General features: G+C 45.4%; 1 non-coding gene across 1 annotated transcript; it reads right to left on the reverse strand.

Moving 5' to 3' along the window:
- Positions 1 to 3,280: 3,280 nt before the first annotated feature.
- trnal-uaa (transfer RNA leucine (anticodon UAA)) lies at positions 3,281 to 3,362 on the reverse strand. Its single transcript has one exon. It is a non-coding gene; the product is annotated as a tRNA-Leu (tRNA).
- Positions 3,363 to 23,048: the final 19,686 nt, after the last annotated feature.

The raw sequence follows: 23,048 nt of genomic DNA on the forward strand, positions 1-23,048 counted from the left end.
CTCTTCCAAAACACATTCTGCATCCTTATCTCCTGAATGAAGGTAATCTCTAACCATTGTATAAGTGTCACTAAAACCTCGGCATTTCACACGCCTCTGTATGTCGCCTCCCAATATTAATAGATATTTTGGACAATTGCAACACAGTAAAGTAAGATTAATAAAATAACAAAATAGAGACTGGTGGACCTGGGTGTCCAACGCACGTTATTGCAGCTAAACCGCAGATGACTGCCCACAATCCGATCACGGAAACACACCCGGATCCATCAGGTAACACAGAATAAGCTCAGCACGAGAGGACATGTCAGGATCAGCACCAGAAACACAACAGAAATATTTCTCTGCGCTGCTATGGTGGATGTATTTCTCAATGAGCAATCGGGAGTTACATGTGTTCCATCAGGAGTGACGTCACACCCGGAAGTAACCTGTATCACAGACGGTCATGTGATCCAAGTACCAAACCCCAGAAACCGAGACACTCAGTGCCCTGTGGATAGCTCCAAGGAACAGCCGTCCGTGGAGTTTATGGGTGAGTTGAACTTTATGAATGCAGCTCGCTAGTTGTCGGCCTGTTTCTCCGATATAGTGTTTCATGCAGTCGCTGCGTGGAATCTACACAACCAGGTTTGTACATGATGGGTATTGGGTGTTGTGTTCTGGGGAGTTTTGTCTAAGTGAGGCTGTCGGTTTATGTGTCTGTTGTAACCCAGTGTGTTCAGAGGAGTCTGACTGTCAGTTCCCAGCAATTTATTTTAATAAAGGGGAGTATGCTTTTCAAATTGTCTGGTGGCATATCCTCGTTGCGAATTTTGTGTGCCAGATATCTGGGAATGAAATCGTGGGGATATCCATTCTTGGCAAAGAAATTGTGTGGCAGTCCCGAATTGTCACGGACCAGCTGTCCCGAGTAGCAATCCGTCCAGACGGCAAGGTTGGTGAGAACAGCACAATAGTAATAGGACAGGGCAAACAGAAGGCAGACAGAGAATTTCTAGAAGCAGGGCACTCATCCGCGGATTCCATCAATAAACAGATTCATCTGGACCCAGTCTGGAACCCCAAAAACCGGAAGCAGCAGGAATGAAACCAAATCAATTCCAACTGCCCCAGGACAGCAGCGCTTCACAACAGACTCTGCAGCCCTGTGGATGGCACCCAGAAATGTGAGGAAAATGCTGCAAACCATCTTCCCAGCTCCGCCAAACATTCCAACACCAACTCCAGGAGGCACACGGACTCCACATCTTTCTGCTCCAAAACGCTCCGGTTTTCTCCAGCAGAGTAGTGTACCCTGAATCCCCGGGAACAAGGTGAGGATGGCAACCCGGACACGGCCAGGAACGGCAGTGAGAGTGAGGGCAACAGCTGCCATTGTCGTCTGGACAGCCACAAACACTCCCTTTGAAAAGGACTTTGTCCATATGAAAGTCTGTACAGCAGTATAACCCGGGGCCCAAACAGCCAGTTCTGGGTATTCATATTCCAGACAATTTACGGTGGGCACCGTTTTCCCTGAAAGTTAGTGGGGATTGATATTTCATTGCTGATGTGAAACCAGATACTACACTGAATCTGCTCGCCGGTTTTTGTTGCTGTGGTGAAACGGTGTGCAATCATGGTGTGAAACGTTGTTCTAGCTCTCTGGTTTCCTTCATTCCTGTCCTGGTCAGGGAGGGTGGGGATTGGTCCTCTCCATCAGATGGAGGGACCAGCGCATTGTTGACCCAATTTAATCAAGAATGGAATTGGTCATCTTCACTTCTCGTGGTTCATTGTTGTTCTGTTTTGTTGTATGTTACTTGAGCACTTTCTGGGACTTGACAATGCATTAAAGCTGCAGTATGTTTGGAAGCACGGTTTGGAATTGTCTCGCTGCCACTTGTGTGAGCAGTACATGACATAGATGACTCGTACTACCTAAAAATCAGCATGTCAGTGTGTCTGGCAATGGGTCCGCCTTTTCTGTTTTGCTTCTGTTCCACTCTAAGAGCTGTCAGTTTTTGGATTCGCTCGAGTGCTGAGGGGGTAACACAATTTGTGTGATATTTTTCTTCAACTCCACCCTCCAGGAAAAATAGCCCAACGCGCTGAGTAACAAACAGAACGCGTTTTTTTTAGCAAATGGTCTATTCAAACTGGTGTCAGCTTCTGGAGCGTCTCAGAGTTGCCAAGCAGGGAAACAGACCCTGCTATCGAACTTGCCACTGCTAAACAGATAACCGAAATTAATCTTACCAATATTTGCCAAAATTTGTCCTTTATCTCTCCGAACTCTTTCAGATGCCTTTGAAATGTTGTGAGCGCTCAAGACTCTGACACTAAATATGGCAATTCATTCTGTACACACGGAAATGTCTGTGTTCAAAACAAGTGTCCCTCACATCCCTTTTAAATGTTCCTGTTCTCACATTAAACCAATGTTATGTCGCTTTGAACTCATGTGCCTTATGAAAAATTACTCCCTGACTCTTTTCTCTGTCCGTCTGCCTCATGACTTTATAAAATTCTGTAAGGCCATTCCTCAGCTCTGAAGCTCCAGGGAAAACTGTCGAAGCCAATTCAGCTTTGTGCTATTGTCCAAACAGTGTAAACCTTGCAAATCTTTTCAAATACTTTCGGAATTGTTCCACGTTCGTTACTGAATGCGCGATCTGTTCGTGCCTGAAGGGAAGCGATGCTGAAACGCTAGTAATGAGATATTGGCCAACAACTTTTCCCACTTCTTATTTGCGAGACAGGAGTTTTGTTTATGAAACGTTCCAAGAACAGGAACAATCCTCTGAAGCCGTGTCCAATTTAAAGTGGAATGGTTGTCCCTTTCACACGGGAAGAGCCGTTCCTGGGGAAGGATTTTCCATGTGCTGTGTCCCAGGGCTGAGCAGGAAGCCGCTGATTGAAGCTGCAGTAGCCGCTTTCAGTTGGCAGCGGGACCTTGGAGAGATTGGGGCCACATCCAGCTGCAGACTCGGGTGGGTTCTCGTGGTTGCAGTGTCGGGACATGGTTGGTCTCAATGCTTGAACTAGAATAATTGAGGCTTACTGCTAAGGGCGGGGTCGAACCAACAAAATTCCAGACAAACGCGCTGACGATTTGAGACACAGAAACTGGCCGCGCGTCTGTCCGAAAGCAGAGGGGTTGAGGAGGGTCCGACAGCAAGGACTCACACTGTTTTCCAAGTCAGTCTGGTTCAGAGGCCTGAGCAGCTGCGACCACAACGACGAAAACACATATGCTCCCTATGTTCAACTGCTTGCGGTAGAACAGCCGCCACCTTGGTAGCGGTGGGATTCGAACCCACGACTCGATAGAGACGGGAGCTTAAATCCAGCGCCTTAAACCACTCGGCTACGCTACCGTACCGAGGCAAGCTTCACTTCAGGCACGAACAGATCGCGCATTCAGTAACGAACGTGGAACAATTCCGAAAGTATTTGAAAAGATTTGCAAGGTTTACACTGTTTGGACAATAGCACGAAGCTGAATTGGCTTCGACAGTTTTCCCTGGAGCTTCAGGGCTGAGGAATGGCCTTACAGAATTTTATAAAGTCATGAGGCAGACGGACAGAGAAAAGAGTCAGGGAGTAATTTTTCTCAAGGCGCATGAGTTCAAAGCGAGATAACATTGGTTAAATGTGAGAACAGTAACATTTAAAGGGAATGTGAGGGACACTTGTTTTGAACACAGACATTTCCGTGTGTACAGAATGAATTGCCATATTTAGGGGCGGAGACTGGTGCGCTCACAACATTTCAAAGGCATCTGAAAGGGTTCGGAGAGATAAGGGACACATTTTGGGAAATATAGGTAAGATTATTTTCGGTTATCTGTTTAGCAGTGGCAAGTTAGATAGCAGGGTCTGTTTCCGTGCTTGGCAACTCTGAGACGCTCCAGAAGCTGACACCAACTTGAATAGACCATTTGATTAAAAAAACGCGTGCTGTTTGTTACTCAGCGCGTTTGGCTATTTTTCCTGGAGGGTGGAGTTTGGCCTGAAGAAAAATACCACAAAAATTGTGTTACCCCCTCAGCACTCGACCGAATCCAAAAACTGACAGCTCTTAGCGTGGGACAGAAGCAAAACAGAAAAGGCGGACCCATTCCCAGACACACTGACATGCTGACTTTGAGGGAGTGCGATTCGTCTATGTCATGTACTGCTCACACAAACGGCAGCGAGACAATTCCAAACCGGTGCTTCCAAACAGACTGGAGCTTTAATGCATTGTCAAGTCCCAGAAAGTGCTCAAGTAACATCCAACAAAACAGAACAACAATGAACCATAAGAAGTGAAGATGACCAATTCCATTCTTGATTAAATTGGGTCAACAATGCGCTGGTCCCTCCATCTGATGGAGAGGACCAATCCCCACCCTCCCTGACCAGGACAGGAATGAAGGAAACCAGAGAGCTAGAACAACGTTTCACACCGTGATTGCCCACCGTTTCACCACAGCAACAAAAACCGGCGAGCAGATTCAGTGTAGTATCTGGTTTCACATCAGCAATGAAATATCAATCCCCACTAACTTTCAGGGAAAACGGTGCCCACCGTAAATTGTCTGGAATATGAATACCCAGAACTGGCTGTTTGGGCCCCGGGTTATACTGCTGTACAGACTTTCATATGGACAAAGTCCTTTTCAAAGGGAGTGTTTGTGGCTGTCCATACGACAATGGCAGCTGTTGCCCTCACTCTCACTGCCGTTCCTGGCCGTGTCCGGGTTGCCATCCTCACCTTGTTCCCGGGGATTCAGGGTACAATACTCTGCTGGAGAAAACCGGAGTGTTTTGGAGCAGAAAGATGTGGAGGCCGTGTGCCTCCTGGAGTTGGTGTTGGAATGTTTGGCGGAGCTGGGAAGATGGTTTGCAGCATTTTCCTCACATTTCTGGGTGCCATCCTCAGGGCTGCAGAGTCTGTTGTGAAGCGCTGCTGTCCTGGGGCAGTTGGAATTGATTTGGTTTCATTCCCGCTGCTTCCGGTTTTTGGGGTTCCAGACTGGGTCCAGATGAATCTGTTTATTGATGGAATCCGCGGATGAGTGCCCTCCTTCTAGAAATTCTCGGTCTGCCTTCTGTTTGCCCTGTCCTATTACTATTGTGCTGTTCTCACCAAACCTTGCCGTCTGGACGGATTGCTACTCGGGACAGCTGGTCCGTGACAATTCGGGACTGTCACACAATTTCTTTGCCAAGAATGGATATCCCCACGATTTCATTCCCAGATGTCTGGCACACACGAAATTCGCAACGAGGATATGTCACCAGGCAATTTGAAGAACAGGCACCCCTTTATAAAAATAAATTGCTGGGAACTGTCGGTCAGACTCCTCTGAACACACTGGGTTACAACAGACACATAAACCGACAGCCTCACTCAGACAAAACTCCCCAGAACACAACACCCAATACCCATCATGTACAAACCTGGTTGTGTAGATTCCACGCAGCGACTGCATGAAACACTATATCGGAGAAACAGGCCGACAACTAGCGAGCTGCATTCATAAAGTTCAACTAACCCATAAACTCCACGGACGGCTGTTCCTTGGAGCTATCCACAGGGAACTGAGTGTCTCGGATACCGTGGCTTGGAACTTGGATCACATGACCGTCTGTGACACTGGTTGCTTCCGGGTGTGACGTCACTCCTGATGGAACACATGTCACTCTCGATTGCTCATTGAGAAATACATCCAACATAGCAGGGCAGAGAAATATTTCTGTTGTGTTTCTGGTGCTGATCCTGACATGTCCTCTAGTGCTGAGCTTATTCTGTGTTACCTGATGGATCGGTGTGTGTTTCCATGATCGGATTGTGGGCAGTCATCTGCGGTTTGGCTGCAATAATGTGCGTTGGAAACCCAGGTCCGCCAGTCTCTATTTTGTTTTTCTCATATAATTCACAATTGCAACACAGTAAAGTATCAACTAATATTGGGAGGTGACATACAGAGGCGTGTGAAATGGGGAGGTTTTAGTGACACTTGTACAATGGTTAGAGATTACCTTCATTCAGGAGATAAGAATGTAGAATGTGTTTTGGAAGAGGTTAGGAACAGTGAGGAAAGAACTCACCAGCAGATGCAGTTTACAAGCCCACTCGCAGTAACCACAATGTGAAATAAAACGTACAAGAAATAAATAGTGTGTGAGTGATAAAAGATAGCAATAAACATGGGTGGGTTTAATTTCCCCTCTCCCACTCCCGGTTCCATTGTAAAGGAAGTTTGGAGAACAATAATCAATAAATCACATATCTCCCATAGAACATCGCGAGTCATATCTTGGTCATTGATTACTTTACAGGTGACTTAGTCTCTGTCTTTTCATGGAAACCATCTCTTTCATTGTGAGTATCAGGAGAGGCCATGTATTTTGCCAGAAAACAAATGTCACTGACCTTTATTTGTTTCACATCTAAGAACACTCAAATCAACAGCTCCCTTGGTCAAATGGACCGCCCACGTTAGCAAAGAAATCTGGCAAATTGACAGTTTGAGTTTCCTTTCAATAAATAATTGTGACTCCGTGTGTCTGCAGTCATCTCTTCCTAACTTTGTGCTTTCCTTCGTTTACAGTGGGGTTTAGCATCTTCCAAGTAACAGCAAAGATATTAGAGCAGTTGGAATCATTTTCGCCGATCAAGTCGGCGAGTTTTCAATGAGATCACGGGCTGATTTGTTTAATCCTCAACTCCCCCTCTCAGCCTTATCTCCCTGGCCCTTGATGGTGAATTGACTAAATGTCTGTCTATCTCAACCGTGAAAATACCGAGCCTTGATGGCCCTCAGTTGGAAAGAATTCCACTGATTTGCTACCCTCTCATAGAGAGAATGTCCTCCCCATCAGAGTCTTCAATGTTTGACCCCTTCCGCTGTGATGAGGCCCTCTCGTCCCACATTATCCTGGGTGTGAATCAGAGCAGAATGAACCCCTGAAGGTAGGTCTACACTCTCTACTGCTAGCTGTGAGTATTTGAAAACATTTCATATTTTGACATCTGATTAACCAATTAGAGCTGATTTTTCACATTAGATTTGCCAATGGAGAGTCTTCTTCAAGAGCACTTCAATGGCTGTAATTCAGCTGGTGGTGTAAGTGTTAGTCAAACACAAGGACACTCGGTGCACTGCTGTGTTTATGAATCTCTCTGCACATGAAAATGGATCCTTCCCATCCCCTTTACCTCTCATCAATGTGGGTGTCATTCAACTTGATCTCCCAGCATCCTCCTCCGTTCTGAACCAAGAGAGGGTGACAGTGAATACTGGGGTCATGCTGCGGACAGGACAAGCCAAATACTGGTGTTTCAGGTTACAACTCTCCATTCTAGAAGAGATATTAAGGCACGTGAACGCAAGGGTCCTCATGCCAGAGTAATTAAGGCGATGGGTTAGTAATCCATTGATGTTTCCCCATGCAGGGTCGAATCCTGCCGACTACATCTTGAACAACTCCCTGCAGGGTGCAGTCTCGCTCAAACTTCAGGAACAGCATGTCCGTTATTTGATTAGACATAGGCTGCTCGAGTTCTTAATCAGAAATATACCCCACTCAAACCGTTATTTCTGTTTCTCTTTTCACAGATACTGCCAGACCCATCGAGGTCCTGCAGTATTCTGTGAATGTACTGCGCAGAAGTGCTGCTTTTCATTCGATTCCTTTAATCCCAGTCCCTCTGTTCACTGCCTCTGGTCAGGGGTAACACTTGGTCCTGCTCGTCAAAGTGCCCAGGCCCACGGTTCCCACTCCCATCATTATAAACAGCCGCAGGAAATTGCCGGTTAACCATCTTTACTCCAAAGGGAAACTCACCAGCCTCGGGAATCTCTCCACAAAACGGGACTTCTCATCCCTGGACACGGTATAAGACAGAGGATTGTGAAGAGATTTTGGGAAAATATTGTCAGTTGGCAGGTGCACAAATGTTAAAGGCGCAACCCGTATAACACAGTTTCCAGCTTTGTGAATCTTCGGGAACTCTTTGGGAAATGGAATCAGAGGAGAATGAAGAAGGGCGAACTGTCGGGCTGAGCAGAAACAGTCAAGACACGTTCCCCTTCTTTAAGAGGACACCACATGAACTGATCGGAGACATTGAAAGAATTCTCGTTCCTGTACATGAGGAATACAAATCTCATCTGGACTCTAGATCAATGAAATAACTCGGGACCACACAAGACACTGGGAGGCTCGAAGGGAGATGGTCCGGGTTGGAGGGGAGCTGGTTCCCAGTGACATGGGTGTCTCTGTAGTGGGTGGGATCAGACTGTTCCCATGTCGCCATAATGAATGTCTGGCAAAGTAAAACTGATAGAGGACAGTTGGCGTTCTGGGAAGGGCAGACTGAAGTGAGAAGTCAGTCACAGCCTGCTTTAGAGGATCGTGCAAGGTGTGAGGTTAGAAGTTTCAGCGCATTCGACTGTTCAATGAAAGGTTCCTGGTTCAAGAGCCCCCAGGTCGACAGCGATGGTTGTTCTTGCTGCATCTGTTTTGGATGCTGCACAGTTTCGTGTGTCGAGTGGGGTCAGCAAAATGTTCTCCAAACGGAACCCTTTCGTGTGAGGATCCACAAAGAAGTTTCTGCATTGCTTTAATGGTTCATGTAAGGAACTGTGCATTCTTGGAATCTGAAGCAAAAACAGAAGCTGCTGTCGAATCTAACGGGTTTGGCAGGACCTGTGGGAGATTACCGAGTTCTGATGAAGTTCTGAAATGTTGTCTCTGGTTTTCTCTGAATAGATGCTGTAAGATCTGCTGAGTTTCTCTTGCAATTCCTGTTGTTGGTTTTAAATGAATGTCCGTTCCATCTATCAGGATGATACAACCAGACCCGCCATGGGCCAAAATTTAATGCTTTTACAAACTGTGAAGTGATTGGATTCAAACCAACCCGATAATGATTCACTCTTCCTCAGCTCCACAATGAGAGACACCTGGAAAATGAAGAGGACAGTGTGGTTCTGGAATCGTCGATGCGTGTTTAAGGCAATGGACTTGAAATTCATTCGGCTTTACCCTCACAGCCTGGAATCCTACCGGTTACGATTCAGTGATGTCTACAAATTAAAAGGGAGATTACACCCTGTCTTCTTCTTTCACATACAAAACACAGGAGAAGGGGAAAAAAAGACATTTCAGACAGGTTGGGAATGGGGGCAACCACAACCTTCTGTCTATCAGGGTACAACACACAGAAATCCCCAGAGAAAGTTGAGACACTATGAATTGAACAATTCCATCCCAACTTTGTTGGAGCTATGAGCCATCCGTTGGAAAAGGAGATGAAAACAGTCAGGGGCCAGTCTTCGACTGGTGCAGACTTGATGGGCCGAAGGGCATTTTCTGTGCTGCAGACCTCTTTGACCAGCTGCGGTGAGCTGGTCGGAGAAACTGGCGGATGGGAAGCATATGGAACGGGACTAATCCTGAGACCTCTGTTTATTTCCATCTGTGGGTAAATATGAGGTTGTGTTCCTCGGCGGTGTTACAACATAATGTGACCATGTCCCCAACTTCAGTCCCATTGTTGGGTCATTTAAGATCACAGGGAGAATCCCATTTAGATTCGCCCTGGTAACATCAGAAACGCAGGTTCATGGGAACTGGGACTAGAATAGATGGAAGTCCAATGACCCGCACTGCAGATGGGCCGAAAGGTCTTTCTCACGCTGTAAAAATCGGAAGAAAGGGAGAAACTAATCTGCAGCTAAAATGATCACAGACGAAAAGACAAAAGCGGTTTCATGATGAAAACACACAGTGCCTTTTCTTTTTGCTTTCCCTGTTCGCCTCCTGGTGAGGATTCAGTTTTCTCACTGTTGCAGCAAGTGGACTTTTCCTCGTCCCATTAATCGTGGGGTCAGCCTTCCCGAAGTTGGGAATGAAGTATGGAGCTGACAATTGATCAAGTGTTGTCCCATACTTAATACACAGTAACTTTAAACAAAGCACTGCGAATGCTGGAATTCGGAATCAGAAACGGAAATTGACAGAGAAACTCGGCAGACTTGGCAGCATCTGTGGAGAGAAACAGGTTTAATGTTTCAGATCGACAGAACAAGGATAGTTATGCATTTTATTGTTTTAATGCCAGAGTAATTGTCAGTTTTACTGACCAATCAGCATATTTATAAGAATATTATATTCGCCGAGAAATGTCAACTTTCTGAATTTCAACCGACCTTTCCGGGTGTAATGCTGATTCTGTTGCCTTGAGCTGGTGAAACACTGTCCTTCAATTGTTCTTTTTTATTCCCTTTTCTGTCAGTGAGCACCCATTTTAAATGGAGAGTTTCTATTTTCAGTCTCTCCCTCAATATGCGTCTCTACTCGTCTATCATTTCCTCTGTGTATCCGCCTCACTCTCTTCCACATTCTCCCACTCTCTGCCTATCAATATCCCTTATTTACCATTTCTGCTCTTTGAAAAGTCTGACATTCGGAGATAGTTTGAGAGTAGACCTACTAACGGGCTTTCCCCGCCCCTGACTAGAGTGTGTAGAACTGTCCTCACATTCTCCGGGTAGAGTCGATGTCACTGAGGCCTGCTGTAAGGTGACATTTCTTCACTCAAAATATGATGAGCTTTTACAATTCTTAATAGAATTCATAATCCACCAAACAAAAACAATTTCACCCCAATTATCCGATTTAAGTGAAGCCTTTGCTTCAATTGAACGAATGAATGGTGACAGCAGAAAAGGAGGGGTATCATCTTGCAGTGTGTGTGCCATTCCCACAACATTGCTGGGATATCTGCAGTGTCTCCTGCCTCACCTCGTTATTCCCAACAAAGTGGGAATGAAGGAGGGAGAATGAAAGTGGAATTAGAAAGATAGAGCATTGACTGATGGGACTACAAGAGGCGGTAGGACGTGGGAACATGAAATCCCAATGGGCTGAGCTCAAACACCAGAAGGATGCTGAGCCGTCTCTTTCGGTATGGTGGGTCAACACAATGGCATTTACGGGATGGTTAAACAACGAACCTTCAATATACAGGACATGCAACGCCAGGATTTGACACCGTCCTGGTCTGGTTATTACCAGGCGCTTTAACTCATTAATCCACGGAGACAGCGCAGACACTGCTCTCCAAATCCATATCTGCAGTTCATTAACTATTCAATCAGAGTAACTCGGACATTTGTTTCGGGTTGAAAGTTGCTCGGTGAGAATTTAAATCAGCCTCCCCTTATACAGAAAAGAACAGTTCAGAGTTGGACACTCCCCAGTGAAAATGCACAGAAAGAGGCAATCTCTTCTTGTGTTGGGTTCAAACTGATCCCTCCATCTTCATTAAACTGACAGGATAAAGAGGATGTGTTCATCCTCCTGGAGCCCATGAACTGCGTTAATATGTACCGAGGGAATATCCCCCCAAGAGAACAGGGTCATTGTGGTGAATGGATCAGGAGTGTTGTGTGAGTCAGTACAAACAGTGGGCAGTATAGGCTGATCTTTTAGGTCTAACATTGAGCCTTGCTCCACCAGCTCCTCTCTCACTGACTGATTCAAGCCTTCCAGTCGGCTTTACCTTTCATTTTATTTCAATCACCCCGCTCCACTGAATCACTTCTCTCGATCACTTGTATGTGCCCACGGGGAAGCTGTAGGTATCGCACGGTGGCTCAGTGGATAATACAGCTGCCTCACAGCGCAAGGGTCTCAAATTCAATTCCAGCCTCCAACAACTGTCTGTATGGTGTTTGCACATTCTCCCCGTCTCTGCGTGGGCTTCTTTCCGCTGTTCAAAGATGTGCGTTTAAGGGTGAATTGGTCGTCCTGAATTGCCAAAAATGTTAGGTGCATTAGCCAGAAAGGAAATGGGTCTGGGTTGGTTCCTTTCAGGGAGGGGCAGCGTTGGGCCGAACGGCCTGTTTCTGTGCAATAGTGAATCTAATCACCCTGTTTGAAACACATTCGTGGCGTCGGACACCACTCAATGGGACAGGAATCACTGTCCATCATAATTTACTCCAGAGATTGAGATGTTGAGTTACTTTACAGAACACTGGACGAACTCAAGTTGCAGCCATGATACTGTTCGCGAGGGAGTTCCAGTATCTAGACCCAAAAGCACTGTAGGAGCAGCGAGATATTTCCAACTCAGAAAGGCGAGGTCCCAGATGGGTGTTTTGTGTTTACAGTTCTCTCGTGTATCTGTTGCTATTGTCCTTGTAGATCACTGGGTTGGTCTGGGTCTGTGTTCTGTGAGGAAGCAGGAGTTAGTTTTCAATGAGATAACTCACAAGAAGAGAAATAAATCTTCATTTCCTGTCTGGGAATTGTATCCCGGTCTGGGCATTACAAACTCAGACTCCGAACCAGTGACCCTACAGAAGCTGACAATAACACTTGTGACCTGATCTGTCCAGACTCTGTGTATGATCTTCACGTTATCATCTTCTTCAGCAGCAATGTTTCTCTCTCTAAGTTTCCAAACAATTCATATTGCCGCCCTGGTTTCAATGTGAAGAAAGCGGAGCTGTGCTAACCTGATTTACTGCAGGAAGGTACAGAACAGTTTGATACTAACAGCGGCTCGTTTGGAGGCGTTGATCTGCGGTGATGAGGCGGCCCCAATAAAGCCTTCGTTCAAATCGTCTGATTCCAAATTCCACGTTGGAAATGACCAGAGGTTTCTCGCTGAATTTGTTCAGGACCTTGACTGGAAGTGACACTAAATCCAAGTATGAAAGTACATTTCAATGGAGAACATCATAAGATAGCGCAGTGACTGTGAATAAAATGCTGGAGACTTCCAGCAGAAGAACAGGCGACACAGAAGCAGGTACCTGAGGACAAATGTATTTGCTTTGCCATTGAAAGGCCCTGTTCCACAAAGTGGATTATCTTTGCTGGTTGATCACCTTATGAATGTTTTTTCCCAGATCTCCATGTTTACATCACATATGGAAAGGTGTCCAGCGTGTGTGTGTGCATCCGGCTAGTGAAGCAATAGATAAAACATCTGACTTTGAATCAGACGATAGTAGGTTTACATCCTACATGTCTCGAGTGTAACGTGTTCGTTCAGCCAATTGCATGTTTATTTGCTATTTCCTTCGGTTCTTTCGAGCTGCAGGGATCGGATCAGTGTGTCTTCAAATGGAATGTTGCTTTTGGGTCTATTACAGCTCAATGTCAGACAGGTGTATGGCTGGTCCTGTTTTGTCAGGTTCTGAGGATCTGAATGGTTTGGATCAGTGTGGTTTCGAAGTTAAAACTTGCATTTAGGTCTATTGTCCATTTTAAATTCCAGCTCTGCTCCACATCTCTCATTGCCTGTCAAACTGGCGAGTGTTCCACCGAAAGCTGCCTTTGTCAGAGAAGCTGTTGCGTGGAGCAGAGAGCGGAAGTGAAGCACAAGGAGCTGGTATGATCCTGAGATATCTGTTCCTCCCGGGATATGTTTCTGTGTGTCTCCCTCTGTGGGTGAAAATGAGGTTCAGGTCCTCAAGGTGGTTCCAACACAGTGTGACCATGTCAAACCTCAGTCCCATTGTCATGTCGTTTAAATTCACAGTGAGAATTGCGTTGATATTTGCTCTGGAAACATCAGGACACATAACATTTTGAGCCAAAACTAGAAACTGGGACTGGAATACATGGATGCCTGATGAGCTGCAATGCACGATGGGCCGAACGGTCTCTTCCCACTCTGTGAAAGCTCGAAGGCAAGGAGGACCGAATCTGCAGCAAGACTGATCAGAAATGAAAAGGCAAAAGTGTTTTCATTCTGAATAAATGCAAGGGCGCCTTCTGCCTTCCCTTGGAGTCGAGTAGCCAGCATTTGGTGCTCTCGCTGCCGTGACACGGGTTCTATTCCCGGTCAAGGAATGCGTGCTTTGTTCTGCACACACATCGTGGTAAGAATATTTCTGACCACTTTTCCAAAGCTGGCAGGACATCGGTTTTGTGCCAACCATTTTAAAGTTTAACAGAAAACCAAGAGGTGCAGATGTTGGAAATCTGAACCAAAAACAAGAATTGACGTGCAAACTGAATAGTCCTGACAACATCTGTGGGGAGAAACCGAGACAATGATTCACAACGACAGGACCAGATTAGTTCTTCATTTCTTGACCACAATGCTGGGATAATGGTCAAAATATTGTAACCCTTCCGAAGTTAAAGTTGCATTCCTTATCCAATAGAAAAAAAAACTACACCATGGAAACTACAACAAAGGAGAATATGGAGGCATTACTGATGCTGTACAATGAATGAATGGCGACAGCAGAGAATGAGGGTGATCCACTCCTGGTTTCTGTGCCATAACCACAACATCCCACGGCCTTTCTGCAGTGTCTCCTGCCTCACCTCGTTATTCCCACCAAACTTGGAATGAAGGAGGGAGAATAAAAGTCGAGGAGAAGAAGGAGTGCTTTTGGAACAGCAGCAAGAAACTCCAGGTTGGTGTATTGGTTAGGAAGGACAACATGCCCTGCTGGAACTAAACCAGGAAAAAGGAGTGGGTTTACCAAACCATAACAGGCTCGAACTCACACAGGATGCTGAGTCCCTTCATCAGTAACACGACACTTAATAAAAGGTGAACCTATGACCCTTCAATACAACAAGCGGGCACAGCTGGGATTGGACCCTATGGTCAGCTGCTTACCAAGGAGGGGTTTGAAATAACTAAGGGACGTCCATATGTGCAGTTCCTTAACCACATGACCACAGTAACTCGGAAATACATTTCTGTATCAATATTACTCAGTGTGATTTGCAATCAAACCCCGCTTTTGCAAAACCAGACATTTCACGATTGGACATTCTTCAATGCAAAGGCACATGAAAGAGCAATCTTCTCTTACATTGGCTTCAAACAGATATTTGTATCTGTTGAAACTGACAGGACAATGGGACATTTTTCATCCTCTTGGGGAGTATTGACGGCTTTAATACACTCAGAGGTAATCTCACACGAAGAGGAACAGTGTCATTGCCATGTATTGCCCAGGAATGGTGTGTGATCCAATGTAAACAGTTTGCAGTAAAGGCTGACCCATTAGCAGCGACACTGAGCCTTGCACCACCAGATCCAGACTCCCTTCCTGCCTCATGCCTCCCAGTCCTCATTGTCATTCACGTCAATTTCACTTCCCTGCTCCACTTCCCAACTTACTACCGATCTCCTGCAGGTGTCCAATTGGAACCTACCACTGTTAGAAACGTATTCCTGGGATAATGATATCACTCAATGGAATAGGACTCGGGGTCCATTCCTAAATCCCCCAGAGATGGAGGATATGAGTTGCTTTTGTGAACCATTGAACTCCTTCACACGGAGGTACAGCCATTATGCTGCAAGTGCGGGATTTCCCGGATTTACACCCAGAGACACTGAAGGAACACCAACATATTCCCAACTCAGGAAGGTGAGATGATTGGAGGGAAATTTGAAGGGGTCACTATCGTATCTGTCCGCTGTCATTGTCCTTCCACATGGTTCAAGTAATCACTGGGCTGATTCTGGAGGGATCCCGGTCTGTCTTCTGTGTGGAACGGGGAATGGGTTTTCATTCAGACAATTCACATGAAGAGAATTAAACCTTCATTCTCTGAATGGGAACTGTATCCATGTCTGGACGATACAAACTTTGACTCCTCAGCACGGGCCCCCGGTAATGCTGACAGTATCCAAAGCGACCTGAATTGTACACACCCTTGTGCCTGTCCATTCCTTCATAACCACCTTCGGCAACAAAGTTTCTCTCTTCAATTTTGCAAACGCTTCATATTATCGCCTTGTGTTTCACAGTACAGAAAGCGGAGCTGTGGTAATCTGATGTTGGTCAGTCGGTGTAATGCAGGAATGTACAGAACAGGTTGACGCGGGCAGAGACCCGTTTTGAGGCGTGTGATTGCAGTGAAGGGGTTCCACCAATAAAAGGCGCTGTTCATCTCGTCTGATTCTCCATCCCGGGATTCAAATCAACAGAGGTTTCTCGCTGGACTGGTTCAGGATCTTGACTGGAAGAGGCCATGACGCAAGGTATGAAAAGATATTTCACTGGAGTGAATCAAAACATCGCGGAGTGACTGTGAATAAAATGATGGCAACTTCCAGCAGAGGCGCAGGCGACCCTGAAGCAGGTTCCTGAGGGTAAATATGTTTCCTTGGGCATTGAAAGACATTGCTTCACGGAGTGGGACATCCGATGGGAAACAGTGACGATAATTATTTTTACTGATTGTTCACCTTGTGAATACTGTTTCCCCCAATGTCCATGTTTCCATTTCATATCGACTACCTGGTGAAAGGCTGTACTTAATAGTTCCCTTTTTATTCCTATTTGTTTCTGTCAGTCAGCAGCCATGTCGATTGGAGAATTGGTCCTTTCAGTATCTCCCTCAATATGCGTCTCCATCTTTCTTTCTTTCTCTGTGAATGTCCCTGAACCTCTTTCACATTCTCGGACTCTCGGTCTGCCCCATATTCCTCATTTCCCATTTCTGATCTTTGAAAAGTCTGACATTCGGAGACAAATTGAGAGTGGACCAGCTAACAGGCTTTCTGCCCCCTCGGTAGCATGTGTGGGATTGGGCTCACATTCTCCGAATAATGTGTCTGGCACTTATTCCTGAGGTGAGGAGTCATTCCTTCCTCCAAATATTATGATCCTTTCGAGTTCTAAATAAACTTCATAATCCACAAGAAAAGAAACCGCAATCACAGTGCAAACCACAACGACAGGAGAGCAATGAAGTATTTCCTGTTGGTGTGGAATGAATGAACGTTGACAGCAGAGAATTAGGGTGAACAGCTCTTGGTGTCTGCGTCATTACTGCAACATTCACCGGCGAGTCTGCCATGTCTCCTGCTCACCTCGTTATTCCCAACAAACTGGAAATGAACGAGGCGGAATACAGGAGGAGTAGAAGCAGAAGGTCTTGTCAAACACAGGAAGGAAATTCCAGATTGAAGTAATAGTTCGGAAGAAACAATATCCACTGGAGGAACTAAACCAGGGAGCAGATCAGGATCACCAAAACAGGCTGACACTCAAACAGGACGCATGGTTGACTGATGAGCAACACTGACTTGTGAGATTTTGAGACAACCATGCATTTGGTAAAATACCCAGGCACCACTACGATGTGACATCTTGGTGGGCTGGTTATGATGTGGGTAAGTTCACAAACTGAGGCACGGCACCACACCACAAGTGGTTTTCTCATCCCAGTTCCTTAACCAATTGATAACAGGAACTGGGAATTGTGTTTTCTGTATTAATGTTGCTCAGTGAGAATTGCATTCAGCCCCCACTTTTGCAAAGACAGTTTATGGTTGAACGTTCTGCACTGAAATTGTACACAAAAAGACAATCTCCTCTTCCATTGGCTTCAAACTGATATGTTCAACTGTTTACACTGACAGGATAAAGAGAATGTATTCATCCTCTCGGGGCCCATTAACTCTGTTAATATACACAGGGAGCCTCACAAAAAGAGGAACAGGGTCATTGTGCTAAACTGACCTGAACTGTCTGTGAGTTAGTGTAAACAATATGGAGTAAAGATTTGGAGGTGCCGGTGTTGGACTGGGGTGGACAAAATTAAATAATCACACAACATCAGGTTATAGTCCAACAGGTTTATTTGATAGTACCAGCTTTTGGAGCGCTGTTCCTTCATCAGGTGGTTGTGGAGCATAACATCATACCACACAGAATTTATAGCAAAAAGATTACAGGGTGATGCCACTGAAATGAAATATTTAAAAATAAAGTGTAGTGTCTGTTCAGTCTGTATACTTTTAGAAATACCATGTTAGATTCTGTTCTTTCATATGTAAACCGTATGTAAAAATAGCTAAATTCTCAGGTAAATCTTTAACAAGAGGTGCCCCCTCAGCTCAGATTGAGCCTTGAAGGTGTGAGGTTGAAATCTGCCTGTGTCCCAATGTTCTGTCGTGGCAGAAGCTGGGGATACCCTGCCTCATGGCTTTCAAGATGTATTTAACATCGGCAGTGAGGTTCCCACATCGGGTCCCATTGCCTAATATGATGGGACATCTTGGTGTGTTGGCTCTGTGTACCTTCGGTAGGCAGGAGAAGTCTCCTGTATGAGAAGTACATTTCAGAGCTTAGATCAGAGTGGTGCTGGAAAAACACAGCAGGTCAGGCAGCATCCGAGGGGCAGGAAAATCGACGTTTCGGGAAAATGTCATTCATTAGGGTTTCGGAAGTGCCGAGCTCAGAAACAGACCCTCCATTCCACCTCGTCCCTGCTGACCAGATAACCGGAATTAATTAGCGAGATTAGCCAACATTTGTTCCTTACCCCTCCAAACCCGACCTGACTACATTGCATCCAGATGCCTTTTAAATAGAGACATAGAGATGTACAGCATGGAAACAAACCTATTTAATGTTTCCACCAAATAAAGGAGCTGGAGCAGCGTCACTGCTTCCTCCTGTATTATAGAAAATAAAGGAGCTGGAGCAGCGTCACTGCTTCCTCCTGTATTATAGAAAATAAAGGAGCTGGAGCAGCGTCACTGCTTCCTCCTGTATTAAAGAAAATAAAGGAGCTGGAGCAGCGTCACTGCTTCCTCCTGTATTATAGAAAATAAAGGAGCTGGAGCAGCGTCACTGCTTCCTCCTGTATTAAAGAAAATAAAGGAGCTGGAGCAGCGTCACTGCTTCCTCCTGTATTAAAGCAAATAAAGGAGCTGGAGCAGCGTCTCTGCTTCCTCCTATATTATAGTAAATAAAGGAGCTGGAGCATCGTCTCTGCTTCCTCCTGTATAATAGAAAATAAAGGAGCTGAAGCAGCGTCACTGCTTCCTCCTGTATTATAGAAAATAAAGGAGCTGGAGCAGCGTCACTGCTTCCACCTGTAGTATAGAAAATAAAGGAGCTGGAGCAGCGTCACAGCTTCCTCATGTATTATAGAAAATAAAGGACCTGGAGCAGCGTCTCTGCTTCCTCCTGTATAATAGAAAATAAAGGAGCTGGAGCAGCGTCACTGCTTCCTCCTGTATCATAGAAAATAAAGGAGCTGGAGCAGTGTCACTGCTTCCTCCTGTATTATAGAAAATAAAGGAGCCGGAGCAGAGACACTGCTTCCTCCTGTATTATAGAAAATAAAGGAGCTGGAGCAGCGTCACTGCTTCCTCCTGTATTATAGAAAATAAAGGAGCTGAAGCAGCGTCACTGCTTCCTCCTGCATTAAAGAAAATAAAGGAGCTGGAGCAGCGTCACTGCTTCCTCCTGTATTATAGAAAATAAAGGAGTTGGAGCAGCGTCACTGCTTCCTCCTGTATTATAGAAAATAAAGGAGCTGGAGCAGCGTCACTGCTTCCTCCTGTATTAAAGAAAATAAAGGAGCTGGAGCAGCGTCACTGCTTCCTCCTGTATTATAGAAAATAAAGGAGCTGGAGCAGCGTCACTGCTTCCTCCTGTATTATAGAAAATAAAGGGGCTGGAGCAGCGTCACTGCTTCCCCTTGTATTATAGAAAATAAAGGAGCTGGAGCAGCGTCACTGCTTCCTCCTGTATTATAGAAAATAAAGGAGCTGCAGCAGAGTCACCGCTTCCTCCTGTATTATAGAAAATAAAGGAGCTGGAGCAGCGTCACTGCTTCCTCCTGTATTATAGAAAATAAAGGAGCCGGAGCAGCGTCACCGCTTCCTCCTGTATTATAGAAAATAAAGGAGCTGGAGCAGCGTCACTGCTTCCTCCTGTATTATAGAAAATAAAGGAGCTGGAGCAGCGTCACCGCTTCCTCCTGTATCATAGAAAATAAAGGAGCTGGAGCAGCGTCACCGCTTCCTCCTGTATCATAGAAAATAAAGGAGCTGGAGCAGCGTCACCGCTTCCTCCTGTATTATAGAAAATAAAGGAGCTGGAGCAGCGTCACCGCTTCCTCCTGTATTATAGAAAATAAAGGAGCTGGAGCAGCGTCACTGCTTCCTCCTGTATTATAGAAAATAAAGGAGCTGGAGCAGCGTCACTGCTTCCTCCTGTATTATAGAAAATAAAGGAGTTGGAGCAGCGTCACTGCTTCCTCCTGTATTATAGAAAATAAAGGAGCTGGAGCAGCGTCACTGCTTCCTCCTGTATTAAAGAAAATAAAGGAGCTGGAGCAGCGTCACTGCTTCCTCCTGTATTATAGAAAATAAAGGAGCTGGAGCAGCGTCACTGCTTCCTCCTGTATTAAAGAAAATAAAGGAGCTGGAGCAGCGTCACTGCTTCCTCCTGTATTATAGAAAATAAAGGAGCTGGAGCAGCGTCACTGCTTCCTCCTGTATTAAAGAAAATAAAGGAGCTGTAGCAGAGTCACCGCTTCCTCCTGTATTATAGAAAATAAAGGAGCTGGAGCAGCGTCACTGCTTCCTCCTGTATTATAGAAAATAAAGGAGCTGCAGCAGAGTCACCGCTTCCTCCTGTATTATAGAAAATAAAGGAGCTGGAGCAGCGTCACTGCTTCCTCCTGTATTATAGAAAATAAAGGAGCTGGAGCAGCGTCACTGCTTCCTCCTGTATTATAGAAAATAAAGGAGCTGCAGCAGAGTCACCGCTTCCTCCTGTATTATAGAAAATAAAGGAGCTGGAGCAGCGTCACTGCTTCCTCCTGTATTATAGAAAATAAAGGAGCTGGAGCAGCGTCACCGCTTCCTCCTGTATTATAGAAAATAACGGAGCTGGAGCAGCGTCACTGCTTCCTCCTGTATTATAGAAAATAAAGGAGCTGGAGCAGCGTCACCGCTTCCTCATGTATTATAGAAAATAAAGGAGCTGGAGCAGCGTCTCTGCTTCCTCCTGTATTATAGAAAATAAAGGAGCTGGAGCAGCGTCACCGCTTCCTCCTGTATTATAGAAAATAAAGGAGCTGGAGCAGCGTCACTGCTTCCTCCTGTATCATAGAAAATAAAGGAGCTGGAGCAGCGTCACTGCTTCCTCCTGTATCATAGAAAATAAAGGAGCTGGAGCAGCGTCACTGCTTCCTCCTGTATTATAGATAATAACGGAGCTGGAGCAGCGTCACTGCTTCCTCCTGTATTATAGAAAATAAAGGAGCTGGAGCAGAGTCACTGCTTCCTCCTGTATTATAGAAAATAAAGGAGCTGGAGCAGCGTCACTGTTTCCTCCTGTATTATAGAAAATAAAGGAGCTGGAGCAGCGCCACTGCTTCCTCCTGTATTATAGAAAATAAAGGAGCTGGAGCAGCGTCACTGCTTCCTCCTGTATTATAGAAAATAAAGGAGCTGGAGCAGCGTCACTGCTTCCTCCTGTATTATAGAAAATAAAGGTGCTGGAGCAGCGTCACTGCTTCCTCCTGTATTATAGAAAATAAAGGAGCTGGAGCAGCGTCACTGCTTCCTCCTGTATTATAGAAAATAAAGGAGCTGGAGCAGCGTCACTGCTTCCTCTTGTATTATAGAAAATAAAGGAGCTGGAGCAGCGTCACTGCTTCCTCCTGTATCATAGAAAATAAAGGAGCTGGAGCAGCGTCACTGCTTCCTCCTGTATTATAGAAAATAAAGGAGCTGGAGCAGCGTCACTGCTTCATCCTGTATTATAGAAAATAAAGGAGCTGGAGCAGCGTCACTGCTTCCTCCTGTATCATAGAAAATAAAGGAGCTGCAGCAGAGTCACCGCTTCCTCCTGTGTTATAGAAAATAAAGGAGCTGGAGCAGCGTCACTGCTTCCTCCTGTATTATAGAAAATAAAGGAGCTGGAGCAGCGTCTCTGCTTCCTCCTGTATTATAGAAAATAAAGGGGCTGGAGCAGCGTCACTGCTTCCTCCTGTATTATAGAAAATAAAGGAGCTGGAGCAGCGTCTCTGCTTCCTCCTGTATTATAGAAAATAAAGGAGCTGGAGCAGCGTCACTGCTTCCTCCTGCATTTTCGAAAATACAGGAGCTGGAGCAGCGTCTCTGCTTCCTCCTGTATTATAGAAAATAAAGGAGCTGGAGCAGCGTCTCTGTTTCCTCCTGTATTATAGAAAATAAAGGAGCTGGAGCAGCGTCACTGCTTCCTCCTGTATTATAGAAAATAAAGGAGCTGGAGCAGCGTCACTGCTTCCTCCTGTATTATAGAAAATAAAGGAGCTGGAACAGCGTCACTGCTTACTCCTGTATTATAGAAAATAAAGGAGCTGGAGCAGCGTCACCGCTTCCTCCTGTATTATAGAAAATAAAGTAGCTGGAGCAGCGTCACTACTTCCTCCTGTATTATAGAAAATAAAGGATCTGGAGCAGCGTCACTGCTTCCTCCTGTATTATAGAAAATAAAGGAGCTGGAGCAGCGTCTCTGCTTCCTCCTGTATTATAGAAAATAAAGGAGTTGGAGCAGCGTCACTGCTTCCTCCTGTATTATAGAAAATAAAGGAGCTGGAGCAGCGTCACTGCTTCCTCCTGTATTATAGAAAATAAAGGAGCTGGAGCAGCGTCACTGCTTCCTCCTGTATTATAGAAAATAAAGGAGCTGGAGCAGCGTCACTGCTTCCTCCTGTATTAAAGAAAATAAAGGAGCTGGAGCAGCGTCACTGCTTCCTCCTGTATTAAAGAAAATAAAGGAGCTGGAGCAGCGTCACTGCTTCCTCCTGTATTAAAGAAAATAAAGGAGCTGGAGCAGCGTCTCTGCTTCCTCCTATATTATAGTAAATAATGGAGCTGGAGCATCGTCTCTGCTTCCTCCTGTATTATTGAAAATAAAGGAGCTGAAGCAGCGTCACTGCTTCCTCCTGTATTATAGAAAATAAAGGAGCTGGAGCAGCGTCACTGCTTCCTCCTGTATTATAGATAATAAAGGAGCTGGAGCAGCGTCACTGTTTCCTCCTGTATTATAGAAAATAAAGGAGCTGGAGCAGCGTCACTGCTTCCTCCTGTATTATAGAAAATAAAGGAGCTGGAGCAGCGTCACTGTTTCCTCCTGTATTATAGAAAATAAAGGAGCTGGAGCAGCGTCACTGCTTCCTCCTGTATTAAAGAAAATAAAGGAGCTGGAGCAGCGTCACTGCTTCCTCCTGTATTAAAGAAAATAAAGGAGCTGGAGCAGCGTCACTGCTTCCTC

This window comes from Chiloscyllium punctatum, chromosome 47 (genome assembly GCF_047496795.1).
Source record: "Chiloscyllium punctatum isolate Juve2018m chromosome 47, sChiPun1.3, whole genome shotgun sequence".
In the NCBI taxonomy this organism is placed as follows: domain Eukaryota; kingdom Metazoa; phylum Chordata; class Chondrichthyes; order Orectolobiformes; family Hemiscylliidae; genus Chiloscyllium; species Chiloscyllium punctatum.